This window comes from Gorilla gorilla, chromosome 15 (assembly GCF_029281585.2).
Source record: "Gorilla gorilla gorilla isolate KB3781 chromosome 15, NHGRI_mGorGor1-v2.1_pri, whole genome shotgun sequence".
In the NCBI taxonomy this organism is placed as follows: Eukaryota; Metazoa; Chordata; class Mammalia; order Primates; family Hominidae; genus Gorilla; species Gorilla gorilla.
This window is the reverse complement of record NC_073239.2, coordinates 45,174,898-45,192,283: the sequence shown is the minus strand read 5'-3', so window position 1 is coordinate 45,192,283 and position 17,386 is coordinate 45,174,898.

The window sequence follows — 17,386 nt, the reverse complement described above, 5'->3', positions numbered from 1 at the left end:
GAATGGAATGGAGCGGAATGGAACGGAATGGAATGGAATGGAATAGAATGGAATTGAATCAACCCGAGTGGAATGGAATGGAATGGAATGGAATGGAATGGAATGGAATGGAATGGAATCTACCCGAGAAGAACGGAATGGAATGGGATGGAATGGAATGGAAAGGAATGGAATGGAAGGGAATGGAATGGAATGGCATGGAATAGAATAGAACTTAATTGAATCAATCCGAGAAGAACGGAGCCGTATGGAGTGGAACGGAATGGAACGGAACGTAATGCAAAGGAATAGAACGGAATTGAATAAACCCGAGTGGAATGGAGTGGAATGGAATGGAGTGGAATGGAATGGAATGGAATGGAATGGAATGGAATGGAAAGGAATAGAACAGAATTGAATCAATCCGAGTGGAACTGAACGGAATGGAACAGAATGGAACGGAACGGAATGGAACGGAATTGAATTGAATGGAATTGAAGCAACCCAAGTGAAATGGAATAGAATGGAATGGAATGGAATGGAATGGAATGGAATGCAATGGAATGGAATGGAATGGAATGGAATGGAATGGAATGGAATGGAATGGAATGGAATGGAATAGAATGGAGTGGAATGGAATGGAATGGAATTTATTGGATTGGAATGGAATGGAATGGAATGGAATGGAATGGAACGGAATGGAATGTAATGGAATGGATTGGAAAGGAATGGAATGGAATGGAATGGAATGGAATGGCATGGAAAGGAATGGAATGTACCAGGGAAGAACGGAATGGAATGGAATGGAACGGAAAGGAATGGAATGGAAAGCAATCTACCCGAGAAGAACGGAATGTAATGGGATGGAATGGAATGGACTCGAATGGAATGGAATGGAATGGAATGGAATGGAATGGAATGGAATATAAAGGAATTCAATAAATCCGAGAAAAACGGAACGGAATGGAATGGAACGGAATGGAACGGAGCAGAATGGAGTGGAGTAGAACGGAATTGAAACAACCTGAGTGGAATGGAATGGAATGGAATGGAATGGAATGGAAAGGAATGGAATCAACCCGAGTTGAAAGGAATGAAATGGAATGGAATGGAATGGAATGGAATGGAATGGAATGGAATGGAATGGAATGGAATGGAATAAACCCGAGTAGAACAGAATGGAATGGAACGGAATGGAATTTAATAGAATGGAATTGAATCAACCCCAGTAGAACGGAATGGAATGGAGTGGAATGGAATGGAATAGAATGGAATGGAATGGAATGGAATGGAATGGATTCTACCAAAGAAGAACGGAATGGAATCGGACAGAATGGATTGGAATGTAATAGAATGGAATGGAATGGAGTGGAATGGAATGTAATGGAATGGAATGGATTCTACCCAAGAAGAACGGAATGAAATGGGACGGAATAAAATGGAATTCAATGGAATGGAAAGGAAAGGAATGGAATGGAATGGAATAGAACGGAATTGAATCAATCCTAGTAGAATGGAACTTAATGGAATGGAACGTAACGGAGTGGAATGGAATTTAATAGAACGGAATTGAATCAACCCGAGTGGAATGGAATGGAATGGAATGGCATGGAATGGAATGGAATGGAATGGAACGGAATCAACCCATGTTGAACGGAATGGAATGGAATGGAATGGAATGGAATGGAATGGAATGGAATGGAATGGAATGGAATGCAATAAAATGGTATTGAACAAACCCTAGTAGAACGGAACGGAACAGAACGGAATGGAATGGAATAGAATGGAGTTGAATCAACCCGATTAGAACAGAATGGAATGGAATGGAATGGAATAGAATGGAATGGAATGGAATGGAATGGAATAGAACGGAATTGAATCAATCCTAGTAGAACGGAACTTAATGGAATGGAACGGAACGGAGTGAAATGGAATTTAATAGAACGGAATTGAATCAACCCGAGTGGAATGGAGTGGAATGGAATGGAGTGGAATGGAATGGAATGGAATGGAATGGAACGGAAAGGAATAGAACAGAATTGAATCAATCCGAGTGGAACTGAACGGAATGGAACGGAATGGAACAGAACGGAATGGAATGGAATTGAATAGAATGGAATTGAATCAACCCAAGTGAAATGGAATAGAATGGAATGGAATGGAATGGAATGGAATGGAATGGAATGGAATGCAATGGAATGGAATGGAATGGAATGGAATGGAATGGAATGGAATGGAACGGAATGGAATGGAATGGAATGGAATGCAATGGAATGTAATGTAATGGAATGGAATGGAATGGAATGGAGTCGAATGGAATGGAGTGGAATCAACCCGTGTTGAACGGAATGGAATGGAATGGAATGCAATGGAATGGAATGGAATGGAATGCAATGCAATGGAATGGAATGGAATGGAATGGAATGGAATGGAATGGAATGGAATGGAATGGAATCAACACGAGTTGAACGGAATGGAATGGAATGGAATAGAATGGAAAGGAATGGAATGGAATGGAATAGAACGGAATTGAATCAATCCTAGTAGAACGAAACTTAATGGAATGGAACGGAACGGAGTGGAATGGAATTTAATAGAACGGAATTGAATCAACCCGAGTGGAATGGAATGGAATGGAATGGCATGGAATGGAATGGAATGGAATGGAACGGAATCAACCCATGTTGAACGGAATGGAATGGAATGGAATGGAATGGAATGGAATGGAATGGAATGGAATGGAATGGAATGGAATGCAATGGAATGCAATAGAATGGTATTGAACAAACCCTAGTAGAATGGAACGGAACAGAACAGAATGGAATGGAATAGAATGGAGTTGAATCAACCCGATTAGAACAGAATGGAATGGAATGGAATGGAATAGAATGGAATGGAATAGAATGGAATGGAATGGTATCTACCAGTGAAGATCTGAATGGAATGGGGCGGAATGGAATGAAATGGAATGGAATGGAGTGGAATGGAATGGAATGGAATCGAATCTACCCGAGTTGTACAGAATGGAATGGAATGGAATAGAATGGAGTTGAATAAACGCGAGTAGAACGGAACGGAACGGAACGGAATGGAATGGAGTAGAATGGAATTGAATCAACCTGAGTAGAAAGGAATGGAATGGAATGGAATGGAATGGAATGGAATGGAATGGAATGGAATGGAATGGAATGGAATGGAAAGGAATGGAATGGAATGCAATCTACCCGAGAAGAATGGAATGTAATGGGATGGAATGGAATGGACTGGAATGGAATGGAATGGATTGGAATGGAGTGGAATAGAAAGGAATTGAATCAATCCGAGAAAAACGGAACGGAATGGAATGGAACGGAATGGAATGGAGCAGAATGGAGTGGAGTAGAACGGAATTGAATCAACCTGAGTGGAATGGAATGGAGTGGAATGGAACGGAATAGAACGGAATTGAATCAATCTGAGTAGAACGGAAAGGAATGGAATGGAGCGGAATGGAACGGAATGGAATGGAATGGAATAGAAAGGAATTGAAACAACCCGAGTGGAATGGAATGGAATGGAATGGAATGGAATGGAATGGAATCTACCAGAGAAGAACGGAATGGAATGGGACGGCATGGAATGGAAAGGAATGGAGTGGAATGGAATGGAATGGAATGGAATGGAATTGAATAGAACTTAATTGAATCAATCCGAGAAGAACGGAGCGGTATGGAGTGGAACGGAACGGAACGGAACGTAAGGGAATGGATTAGAATGGAATTGAATAAACCCGAGTGGAATGGAGTGGAATGGAATCGAATGGAATCAACACGAGTAGAACGGAATGGAATGGAATGGAATAGAATGGAATGGAATGGAATGGAATGGAATAGAACGGAATTGAATCAATCCTAGTAGAACGGAACATAATGGAATGGAAAGGAACGGAGTGGAATGGAATGTAATAGAACGGAATTGAATCAACCCGATTGGAATGGAATGGAATGGAATGGCATGGAATGGAATGGAATGGAATGGAACGGAATCAACCCATGTTGAACGGAATGGAATGGAATGGAATGGAATGGAATGGAATGGAATGGAATGGAATGCAATAAAATGGTATTGAACAAACCCTAGTAGAACGGAACGGAACAGAACGGAATGGAATGGAATAGAATGGAGTTGAATCAACCCGATTAGAACAGAATGGAATGGAATGGAATGGAATAGAATGGAATGGAATGGAACGGAATGGAATTAAACGGAATTGAATCAATCCTAGTAGAACGGAACTTAATGGAATGGAACGGAAAGGAGTGGAATGGAATTTAATAGAACGGAATTGAATCAACCCGAGTGGAATGGAGTGGAATGGAATGGAGTGGAATGGAATGGAAAGGAATGGAATGGAATGGAATGGAATGGAATGGAATGGAATGGAATGGAATGGAAAGGAATAGAACAGAATTGAACCAATCCGAGTGGAACTGAACGGAATGGAACGGAATGGAACGGAACGGAATGGAATGGAATTGAATAGAATGGAATTGAATCAACCCAAGTGAAATGAAATAGAATGGAATGGAATGGAATGGAATGGAATGGAATGGAATGGAATGGAATGCAATGGAATGGAATGGAATGGAATGGAATGGAATGGAATGGAATGGAATGGAATGGAATGGAATGGAACGGAACGGAACGGAACGGAATGGAATGGAATGCAATGGAATGGAATGGAATGGAATGGAATGGAATGGAATGGAATGGAATGGAATGGAATGGAATGGAGTCGAATGGAATGGAGTGGAATCAACCCGTGTTGAACGGAATGGAATGGAATGGAATGCAATGGAATGGAATGGAATGGAATGCAATGCAATGGAATGGAATGGAATGGAATGGAATGGAATGGAATGGAATGGAATGGAATGGAATGGAATGGAATGGAATGGAATCAACACGAGTTGAACGGAATGGAATGGAATGGAATAGAAGGGAAAGGAATGGAATGGAATGGAATAGAACGGAATTGAATCAATCCTAGTAGAACGAAACTTAATGGAATGGAACGGAACGGATTGGAATGGAATTTAATAGAACGGAATTGAATCAACCCGAGTGGAATGGAATGGAATGGAATGGAATGGAATGGAATGGAATGGAATGGAATGGCATGGAACGGAATCAACCCATGTTGAACGGAATGGAATGGAATGGAATGGAATGGAATGGAATGGAATGGAATGGAATGGAATGCAATGGAATGCAATAGAATGGTATTGAACAAACCCTAGTAGAACGGAACGGAACAGAACAGAATGGAATGGAATAGAATGGAGTTGAATCAACCCGATTAGAACAGAATGGAATAGAATGGAATGGAATAGAATGGAATGGAATGGAATGGAATGGAATGGAATGGTATCTACCCGAGAAGATCGGAATGGAATGGGGCGGAATGGAATGAAATGGAATGGAATGGAGTGGAATTGAATGGAATGGAATCGAATCTACCCGAGTTGTACAGAATGGAATGGAATGGAATAGAATGGAGTTGAATAAACGCGAGTAGAACGGAACGGAACGGAACGGAATGGAATGGAGTAGAATGGAATTGAATCAACCTGAGTAGAAAGGAATGGAATGGAATGGAATGGAATGGAATGGAATGGAATGGAAAGGGATGGAATGGAATGCCATCTACCCGAGAAGAAAGGAATGTAATGGGATGGAATGGAATGGACTGGAATGGAATGGAATGGATTGGAATGGAGTGGAATAGAAAGGAAATGAATCAATCTGAGAAAAACGGAACGGAATGGAATGGAACGGAATGGAACGGAGCAGAATGGAGTGGAGTAGAACGGAATTGAATCAACCTGAGTGGAATGGAATGGAATGGAATGGAACGGAATAGAACGGAATTGAATCAATCTGAGTAGAACGGAAAGGAATGGAATGGAGCGGAATGGAACGGAATGGAATGGAATGGAATAGAAAGGAATTGAAACAACCCGAGTGGAATGGAATGGAATGGAAAGGAATGGAATGGAATCTACCAGAGAAGAACGGAATGGAATGGAAAGGAATGGAGTGGAATGGAATGGAATGGAATGGAATGGAATAGAATAGAACTTAGTTGAATCAATCCGAGAAGAACGGAGCCGTATGGAGTGGAACGGAATGGAACGGAACGTAATGGAATGGAATAGAATGGAATTGAATAAACCCGAGTGGAATGGAGTGGAATGGAATGGAATGGAATCAACACGAGTAGAACGGAATGGAATGGAATGGAATAGAATGGAATGGAATGGAATGGAATGGAATAGAACGGAATTGAATCAATCCTAGTAGAACAGAACATAATGGAATGGAATGGAACGGAGTGGAATGGAATTTAATAGAACGGAATTGAATCAACCCGAGTGGAATGGAATGGAATGGAATGGCATGGAATGGAATGGACTGGAATGGAACGGAATCAACCCATGTTGAACGGAATGGAATGGAATGGAATGGAATGGAATGGAATGGAATGGAATGGAATGCAATAAAATGGTATTGAACAAACCCTAGTAGAACGGAACGGAACAGAACGGAATGGAATGGAATAGAATGGAGTTGAATGAACCCGATTAGAACAGAATGGAATGGAATGGAATGGAATAGAATGGAATGGAATGGAATGGAATGGAATAGAACGGAATTGAATCAATCCTAGTAGAACGGAACTTAATGGAATGGAACGGAACGGAGAGGAATGGAATTTAATAGAACGGAATTGAATCAACCCGAGTGGAATGGAGTGGAATGGAATGGAGTGGAATGGAATGGAATGGAATGGAATGGAATGGAATGGAATGGAATGGAATGGAATGGAAAGGAAAGGAATAGAACAGAATTGAATCAATCCGAGTGGAACTGAACGGAATGGAAAGGAATGGAACGGAACGGAATGGAATGGAATTGAATAGAATGGAATTGAATCAACCCAAGTGAAATGGAATAGAATGGAATGGAATGGAATGGAATGGAATGGAATGGAATGGAATGCAATGGAATGGAATGGAATGGAATGGAATGGAATGGAATGGAATGGAACGGAACGGAACGGAACGGAATGAAATGGAATGCAATGGAATGGAATGGAATGGAATGGAATGGAATGGAATGGAATGGAATGCAATGGAGTCGAATGGAATGGAGTGGAATCAACCCGTGTTGAACGGAATGGAATGGAATGGAATGCAATGGAATGGAATGGAATGGAATGCAATGCAATGGAATGGAATGGAATGGAATGGAATGGAATGGAATGGAATGGAATCAACACGAATTGAACGGAATGGAATGGAATGGAATAGAATGGAAAGGAATGGAATGGAATGCAATAGAACGGAATTGAATCAATCCTAGTAGAACGAAACTTAATGGAATGGAACTGAACGGAGTGGAATGGAATTTAATAGAACAGAATTGAATCAACCCGAGTGGAATGGAATGGAATGGAATGGCATGGAATGGAATGGAATGGAATGGAACGGAATCAACCCATGTTGAACGGAATGGAATGGAATGGAATGGAATGGAATGGAATGGAATGGAATGGAATGGAATGGAATGCAATGGAATGCAATAGAATGGTATTGAACAAACCCTAGTAGAACGGAACGGAACAGAACAGAATGGAATGGAATAGAATGGAGTTGAATCAACCCGATTAGAACAGAATGGAATGGAATGGCATGGAATAGAATGGAATGGAATGGAATGGAATGGAATGGAATCTACCAGAGAAGATCGGAATGGAATGGGGCGGAATGGAATGAAATGGAATGGAATGGAGTGGAATGGAATGGAATGGAATCGAATCTACCTGAGTTGTACAGAATGGAATGGAATGGAATAGAATGGAGTTGAATAAACGCGAGTAGAACGGAACGGAACGGAACGGAATGGAATGGAGTAGAATGGAATTGAATCAACCTGAGTAGAAAGGAATGGAATGGAATGGAATGGAATGGAATGGAAAGGAAGGGAATGGAATGAAATCTACCCGAGAAGAATGGAATGTAATGGGATGGAATGTAATGGACTGGAATGGAATGGAATGGATTGGAATGGAGTGGAATAGAAAGGAATTGAATCAATCCGAGAAAAACGGAACGGAATGGAATGGAACGGAATGGAACGGAGCAGAATGGAGTGGAGTAGAACGGAATTGAATCAACCTGAGTGGAATGGAATGGAATGGGGCGGAATGGAATGAAATGGAATGGAATGGAATGGAATGGAATGGAATGGAATCGAGTCTACCAGAGTTGAACAGAATGGAATGGAATGGAATAGAATAGACTTGAATAAGCGCGAGTAGAACGGAACGGAACGGAACGGAATGGAATGGAGTAGAATGGAATTGAATCAACCCGAGAAGAAAGGAATGGAATGGAATGGAATGGAATGGAATGGAATGGAATGGAACGGAATGGAATGGAATCTACCCGAGAAGAACGGAATGGAATGGGACGGAATGGAATGGAAAGGAATGGAGTGGAAGGGAATGGAATGGAATGGAATGGAATGGAAGGGAATGGAATGGAATGGAATGGAATGGAATAGAACTTAAATGAATCAATCAGAGAAGAACGGAGCCATAGGGAGTGGAGCGGAATGGAACGGAACGTAATGGAATGGAATAGAACGGAATTGAATAAACCCGAGTGGAATGGAGTGGAATGGAATGGAGTGGAATGGAATGGAATGGAATGGAATGGAATGGAATGGAATGGAAAGGAATAGAACAAAATTGAATCAATCCGAGTGGAACTGAAAGGAATGGAACGGAATGGAGCGGAATGGAATGGAATGGAATGGAATGGAATGGAATGGAATGGAATGGAATGGAATGGAATGGAATGCAATGCAATGGAATGGAATGGAATGGAATGGAATGGAATGGAATGGTATGGAATGGAATGGAATGGAATGGAATGGAATGGAGTGGAATCAACCCGTGTTGAACGGAATGGAATGGAATGGATTGGAATGGAATGGAATGGAATGGAATCAACCCGACTTGAACGGAATGGAATGCTATGGAATGGAGTGGAATGGAATGGACTAGAATGGGATTGAATAAACCCCAGTAGAACGGAATGGAACGCAACGGAGTGGAATGGAATAGAATGGAATTGAATCAACCCGAGTAGAACGGAATGGAATGGATTGGAATGGAATGGAATGGAATGGAATGGAATGGAATGGAATGGAATCTAACCAAGAAGAACCGAGAAGAATGGGACAGAATGGAATGGAATGGAATGGAATGGAATGGAATGGAATGGAATGGAACGGAATTGAACGGAATTGAATCAATCAGAGTAGAACGGAAAGGAATGGAATGGAGCGGAATGGAACGGAATGGAATGGAATGGAATAGAATGGAATTGAATCAACCCGAGTGGAATGGAATGGAATGGAATGGAATGGAATGGAATGGAATGGAATGGAATGGAATCTACCCGAGAAGAACGGAATGGAATGGGATGGAATGGAATGGAAAGGAATGGAATGGAAGGGAATGGAATGGAATGGCATGGAATAGAATAGAACTTAATTGAATCAATCCGAGAAGAACGGAGCCGTATGGAGTGGAACGGAACGGAACGGAACGTAATGCAAAGGAATAGAACGGAATTGAATAAACCCGAGTGGAATGGAGTGGAATGGAATGGAGTGGAATGGAATGGAATGGAATGGAATGGAATGGAATGGAATGGAATGGAATGGAATGGAATGCAATGGAATGCAATAGAATGGTATTGAACAAACCCTAGTAGAACGGAACGGAACAGAACAGAATGGAATGGAATAGAATGGAGTTGAATCAACCCGATTAGAACAGAATGGAATGGAATGGCATGGAATAGAATGGAATGGAATGGAATGGAATGGAATGGAATCTACCCGAGAAGATCGGAATGGAATGGGGCGGAATGGAATGAAATGGAATGGAATGGAGTGGAATGGAATGGAATGGAATCGAATCTACCCGAGTTGTACAGAATGGAATGGAATGGAATAGAATGGAGTTGAATAAACGCGAGTAGAACGGAACGGAACGGAATGGAATGGAGTAGAATGGAATTGAATCAACCTGAGTAGAAAGGAATGGAATGGAATGGAATGGAATGGAATGGAATGGAATGGAAAGGAAGGGAATGGAATGAAATCTACCCGAGAAGAATGGAATGTAATGGGATGGAATGTAATCGACTGGAATGGAATGGAATGGATTGGAATGGAGTGGAATAGAAAGGAATTGAATCAATCCGAGAAAAACGGAACGGAATGGAATGGAAGGGAATGGAACGGAGCAGAATGGAGTGGAGTAGAACGGAATTGAATCAACCTGAGTGGAATGGAATGGAATGGAATGGAATGGAATGGAATGGAATGGAATGGAATGGAATGGAATCAACCCGAGTTGAAAGGAATGAAATGGAATGGAATGGAATGGCATGGAATGGAATGGAATGGAATGGAATGGAATGGAATGGAATGGAATGGAATGGAATGGAATGGAATAAACCCGAGTAGAACAGAATGGAATGCAACGGAATGGAATTTAATAGAATGGAATTGAATCAACCCGAGTAGAACGGAATGGAATGGAGTGGAATGGAATGGAATGGAATGGAATGGAATGGAATGGAATTGAATGGAACGTAATGGATTCTACCCAAGAAGAACGGAATGGAGTGGGTCAGAATGGATTGGAATGGAATAGAATGGAATGGAATGGAGTGGAATGGAATGGAATAGAACGGAATTGAATCAACCCGAGTGGAATGGAATGGGATGGAATGGCATGGAATGGAATTGAATGGAATGGAATGGAATGGAACGGAATCAACCCATGTTGAACGGAATGGAATGGAATTGAATGGAATGGAACGGAATGGAATGGAATGGAATGGAAAGGAATGCAATAGAATGGTATTGAATTAACCCTAGTAGAACGGAACGGAACAGAATGGAATGGAATGGAATAGAATGGAGTTGAATCAACCCGATTAGAACAGAATGGAATGGAATGGAATTGAATGGAATTTAATGGAATGGAATGGAATGGAATGGAATGGAACGGAATAGAACGGAATTGAATCAATCTGTGAAAAACGGAAAGGAATGGAATGGAGGGGAATGGAACGGAATGGAATGGAATGGAATAGAATGGAATTGAATCAACCAGAGTGGAATGGAGTGGAAAGGAATGGAATGGAATGGAATGGAATGGAATGGAATGGAATGGAATGGAATGGAATGCAATGGAATGGAATGGAACGGAATGGAATGGAATGGAATGGAGTCGAATGGAATGGAGTGGAATCAACCCGTGGTGAACTTAATGGAATGGAATGGAATGCAATGGAATGGAATGCAATGGAATGGAATGGAATGGAATGGAATGGAATGGAATGGAATGGAATGGAATGGAATGGAATGGAATGGAATGGAATAGAACGGAATTGAATCAATCCTAGTAGAACGGAACTTAATGGAATGGAACGTAACGGAGTGGAATGGAATTTAATAGAACGGAATTGAATCAACCCGAGTGGAATGGAATGGAATGGAATGGCATGGAATGGAATGGAATGGAATGGAATGGAACGGAATCAACCCGTGTTGAACAGAATGGAATGGAATGGAATGGAATGGAATGGAATGGAATGGAACGGAATGGATTCTACCCAAGAAGAACGGAATGTTGTGGGTCAGAATGGATTGGAATGGAATAGAATGGAATGGAATGGAGTGGAATGGAATGGAATAGAACGGAATTGAATCAACCCGAGTGGAACGGAATGGAATGGAATGGCATGGAATGGAATTGAATGGAATGGAATGGAATGGAACGGAATCAACCCATGTTGAACGGAATGGAATGGAATTGAATGGAATGGAACGGAATGGAATGGAATGGAATGGAATGGAATGCAATAGAATGGTATTGAATTAACCCAAGTAGAACGGAACGGAACAGAATGGAATGGAATGGAATAGAATGGAGTTGTATCAACCCGATTAGAACAGAATGGAATGGAATGGTATGGAATGGAATGGAATGGAATGGAATGAAATGGAATGGAATGGAACGGAATAGAACGGAATTGAATCAATCTGAGTAGAACGGAAAGGAATGGAATGGAGCGGAAGGGAATGGAATGGAATGGAATGGAATGGAATAGAATGGAATTGAATCAACCCAAGTGAAATGGAATGGAATGGAATGGAATGGAATGGAATGGAACGGAATGGAATGGAAAGGAATGGAATGGAACGGAAAGGAACGGAACGGAACGGAACGGAATGCAATGCAATGGAATGGAATGGAATGGAATGGAATGGAATGGAATGGAGTCGAATGGAATGGAGTGGAATCAACCCGTGTTGAACGGAATGGAATGGAATGGAATGCAATGGAATGGAAAGGAATGGAATGCAATAGAATGGAATGGAATGGAATGGAATGGAATGGAATGGAATGGAATGGAATGGAATGGAATCAACACGAGTAGAACGGAATGGAATGGAATGGAATAGAATGGAATGGAATGGAATGGAATGGAATTGAACGGAATTGAATCAGTCCTAGTAGAACGGAACTTAATGGAATGGAACGGAACGGAGTGGAATGGAATTTAATAGAACGGAATTGAATCAACCCGAGTGGAATGGAATGGAATGGAATGGCATGGAATGGAATGGAATGGAATGGAACGGAATCAACCCATGTTGAACGGAACGGAAAGGAATGGAATGGAATGGAATGGAATGGAATGGAATGGAATGCAATAGAATGGTATTGAACAAACCCTAGTAGAACGGAACGGAACAGAACGGAATGGAATGGAACAGAATGGAGTTGAATCAACCCGATTAGAACAGAATGGAATGGAATGGAATGGAATAGAATGGAATGGAATGGAATGGAATGGAATCTACCCGAGAAGAACGAAATGGAATGGGGCGGAATGGAATGAAATGGAATGGAATGGAGTGGAATTGAATGGAATGGAATCGAATCTACCCGAGTTGTACAGAATGGAATGGAATGGAATAGAATGGAGTTGAATAAACGCGAGTAGAACGGAACGGAACGGAACGGAATGGAATGGAGTAGAATGGAATTGAATCAACCCGAGTAGAAAGGAATGGAATGGAATGGAATGGAATGGAATGGAATGGAATGGAATGGAATGGAATGGAATGGAAAGGAATGGAATGGAATGCAATCTACCCGAGAAGAACGGAACATAATGGGATGGAATGGAATGGAGTGGAATGGAATGGAATGGAAAGGAATGGAGTGGAATAGAAAGGAATTGAATCAATCTGAGAAAAACGGAACGGAATGGAATGGAACGGAATGGAACGGAGCAGAATGGAGTGGAGTAGAACGGAATTGAATCAACCTGAGTGGAATGGAATGGAATGGAATGGAAAGGAATGGAATGGAATGGAATGGAATGGAATGGAATGGAAAGGAATGGAATCAACCCGAGTTGAAAGGAAAGAAATGGAATGGAATGGAATGGAATGGAATGGAATGGAATGGAATGGAATAAACCCGAGTAGAACAGAATGGAATGGAACGGAATGGAATTTAATAGAATGGAATTGAAGCAACCCGAGTAGAACGGAATGGAATGGAGTGGAATGGAATGGAATGGAATGGAACGGAATGGAATGGAATGGAATGGAATGGAATGGAATGGAATGGAATGGAATGGAATGGAAAGGAAGGGAATGGAATGCAATCTACCCGAGAAGAACGGAATGTAATGGGATGGAATGGAATGAACTGGAATGTAATGGAATGGATTGGAATGGAGTGGAATAGAAAGGAATTGAATCAATCCGAGAAAAACGGAATGGAATGGAATGGAACGGAATGGAACGGAGCAGAATGGAGTGGAGTAGAACGGAATTGAATCAACCTGAGTGGAATGGCATGGAATGGAATGGAATGGAATGGAATGGAATGGAATGGAATGGAATGGAATGGAACGGAATAGAACGGAATTGAATCAATCTGTGAAAAACGGAAAGGAATGGAATGGAGCGGAATGGAACGGAATGGAATGGAATGGAATAGAATGGAATTGAATCAACCCGAGTGGAATTGAGTGGAAAGGAATGGAATGGAATGGAATGGAATAGAATGGAATGGAATGGAATGGAATGGAATGGAATGGAATGGAATGGAATGGAATGCAATGGAATGGAATGGAAAGGAATGGAATGGAATGGAATGGAGTCGAATGGAATGGAGTGGAATCAACCCGTGGTGAACTTAATGGAATGGAATGGAATGCAATGGAATGGAATGCAATGGAATGGAATGGAATGGAATGGAATGGAATGGAATGGAATGGAATCAACACGAGTAGAACGGAATGGAATGGAATGGAATAGAATGGAATGGAATGGAATGGAATGGAATGGAATAGAACGGAATTGAATCAATCCTAGTAGAACGGAACTTAATGGAATGGAACGTAACGGATTGGAATGGAATTTAATAGAACGGAATTGAATCAACCCGAGTGGAATGGAATGGAATGGAATGGCATGGAATGGAATGGAATGGAATGGAATGGAATGGAACGGAATCAACCCGTGTTGAACAGAATGGAATGGAATGGAATGGAATGGAATGGAATGGAATGGAATGGAACGGAATGGATTCTACCCAAGAAGAACGGAATGGAGTGGGTCAGAATGGATTGGAATGGAATAGAATGGAATGGAAAGGAGTGGAATGGAATGGAATAGAACGGAATTGAATCAACCCGAGTGGAACGGAATGGAATGGAATGGCATGGAATGGAATTGAATGGAATGGAATGGAATGGAACGGAATCAACCCATGTTGAACGGAATGGAATGGAATTGAATGGAATGGAACGGAATGGAATGGAATGGAATGGAATGGAATGCAATAGAATGGTATTGAATTAACCCTAGTAGAACGGAACGGAACAGAATGGAATGGAATGGAATAGAATGGAGTTGTATCAACCCGATTAGAACAGAATGGAATGGAATGGTATGGAATGGAATGGAATGGAATGGAATGAAATGGAATGGAATGGAACGGAATAGAACGGAATTGAATCAATCTGAGTAGAACGGAAAGGTATGGAATGGAGCGGAAGGGAATGGAATGGAATGGAATGGAATAGAATGGAATTGAATCAACCCAAGTGAAATGGAATGGAATGGAATGGAATGGAATGGAACGGAATTGAATGGAAAGGAATGGAATGGAACGGAAAGGAACGGAACGGAACGGAACGGAATGCAATGGAATGGAATGGAATGGAATGGAATGGAATGGAGTCGAATGGAATGGAGTGGAATCAACCCGTGTTGAACGGAATGGAATGGAATGGAATGGAATGGAATGGAAAGGAATGGAATGCAATGCAATGGAATGGAATGGAATGGAATGGAATGGAATGGAATGGAATGGAATGGAATCAACACGAGTAGAACGGAATGGAATGGAATGGAATAGAATGGAATGGAATGGAATGGAATGGAATTGAACGGAATTGAATCAATCCTAGTAGAACGGAAATTAATGGAATGGAACGGAACGGAGTGGAATGGAATTTAATAGAACGGAATTGAATCAACCCGAGTGGAATGGAATGGAATGGAATGGCATGGAATGGAATGGAATGGAATGGAACGGAATCAACCCATGTTGAACGGAACGGAACGGAATGGAATGGAATGGAATGGAATGGAATGGAATGGAATGCAATAGAATGGTATTGAACAAACCCTAGTAGAACGGAACGGAACAGAACGGAATGGAATGGAATAGAATGGAGTTGAATCAACCCGATTAGAACAGAATGGAATGGAATGGAATGGAATAGAATGGAATGGAATGGAATGGAATGGAATCTACCCGAGAAGAACGGAATGGAATGGGGCGGAATGGAATGAAATGGAATGGAATGGAGTGGAATGGAATGGAATGGAATCGAATCTACCCGAGTTGTACAGAATGGAATGGAATGGAATAGAATGGAGTTGAATAAACGCGAGTAGAACGGAACGGAACGGAACGGAATGGAATGGAGTAGAATGGAATTGAATCAACCCGAGTAGAAAGGAATGGAATGGAATGGAATGGAATGGAATGGAATGGAATGGAATGGAATGGAATGGAATGGAAAGGAATGGAATGGAATGCAATCTACCCGAGAAGAACGGAACATAATGGGATGGAATGGAATGGAGTGGAATGGAATGGAATGGAAAGGAATGGAGTGGAATAGAAAGGAATTGAATCAATCTGAGAAAAACGGAACGGAATGGAATGGAACGGAATGGAACGGAGCAGAATGGAGTGGAGTAGAACGGAATTGAATCAACCTGAGTGGAATGGAATGGAATGGAATGGAAAGGAATGGAATGGAATGGAATGGAATGGAATGGAAAGGAATGGAATCAACCCGAGTTGAAAGGAAAGAAATGGAATGGAATGGAATGGAATGGAATGGAATGGAATGGAATGGAATGGAATGGAATGGAATGGAATAAACCCGAGTAGAACAGAATGGAATGGAACGGAATGGAATTTAATAGAATGGAATTGAATCAACCCGAGTAGAACGGAATGGAATGGAGTGGAATGGAATGGAATGGAATGGAATGGAACGGAATGGAATGGAATGGAATGGAATGGAATGGAATGGAATGGAATGGAATGGAAAGGAAGGGAATGGAATGCAATCTACCCGAGAAGAACGGAATGTAATGGGATGGAATGGAATGAACTGGAATGGAATGGAATGGATTGGAATGGAGTGGAATAGAAAGGAATTGAATCAATCCGAGAAAAACGGAATGGAATGGAATGGAACGGAATGGAACGGAGCAGAATGGAGTGGAGTAGAACGGAATTGAATCAACCAGAGTGGAATGGCATGGAATGGAATGGAATGGAATGGAATGGAATGGAATGGAATGGAAAGGAATGGAATCAAACCGAGTTGAAAGGAATGGAATGGAATGGAATTGAATGGAATGGAATGGAATGGAATGGAATGGAATGGAATGGAATGGAATGGAATGGAATAAACCCGAGTAGAACAGAATGGAATGGAACGGAATGGAATTTAATAGAATGGAATTGAATCAACCCGAGTAGAAGGGAATGGAATGGAGTGGAATGGAATGGAATGGAATGGAATGGAATGGAATGGAATGGAATGGAATGGAATGGATTCTACGCAAGAAGAACGGAATGGAGTGGGACAGAATGGATTGGAATGGAATATAATGGAATGGATTTGAGTGGAATGGAATGGAATGGAATGGAATGGATCCT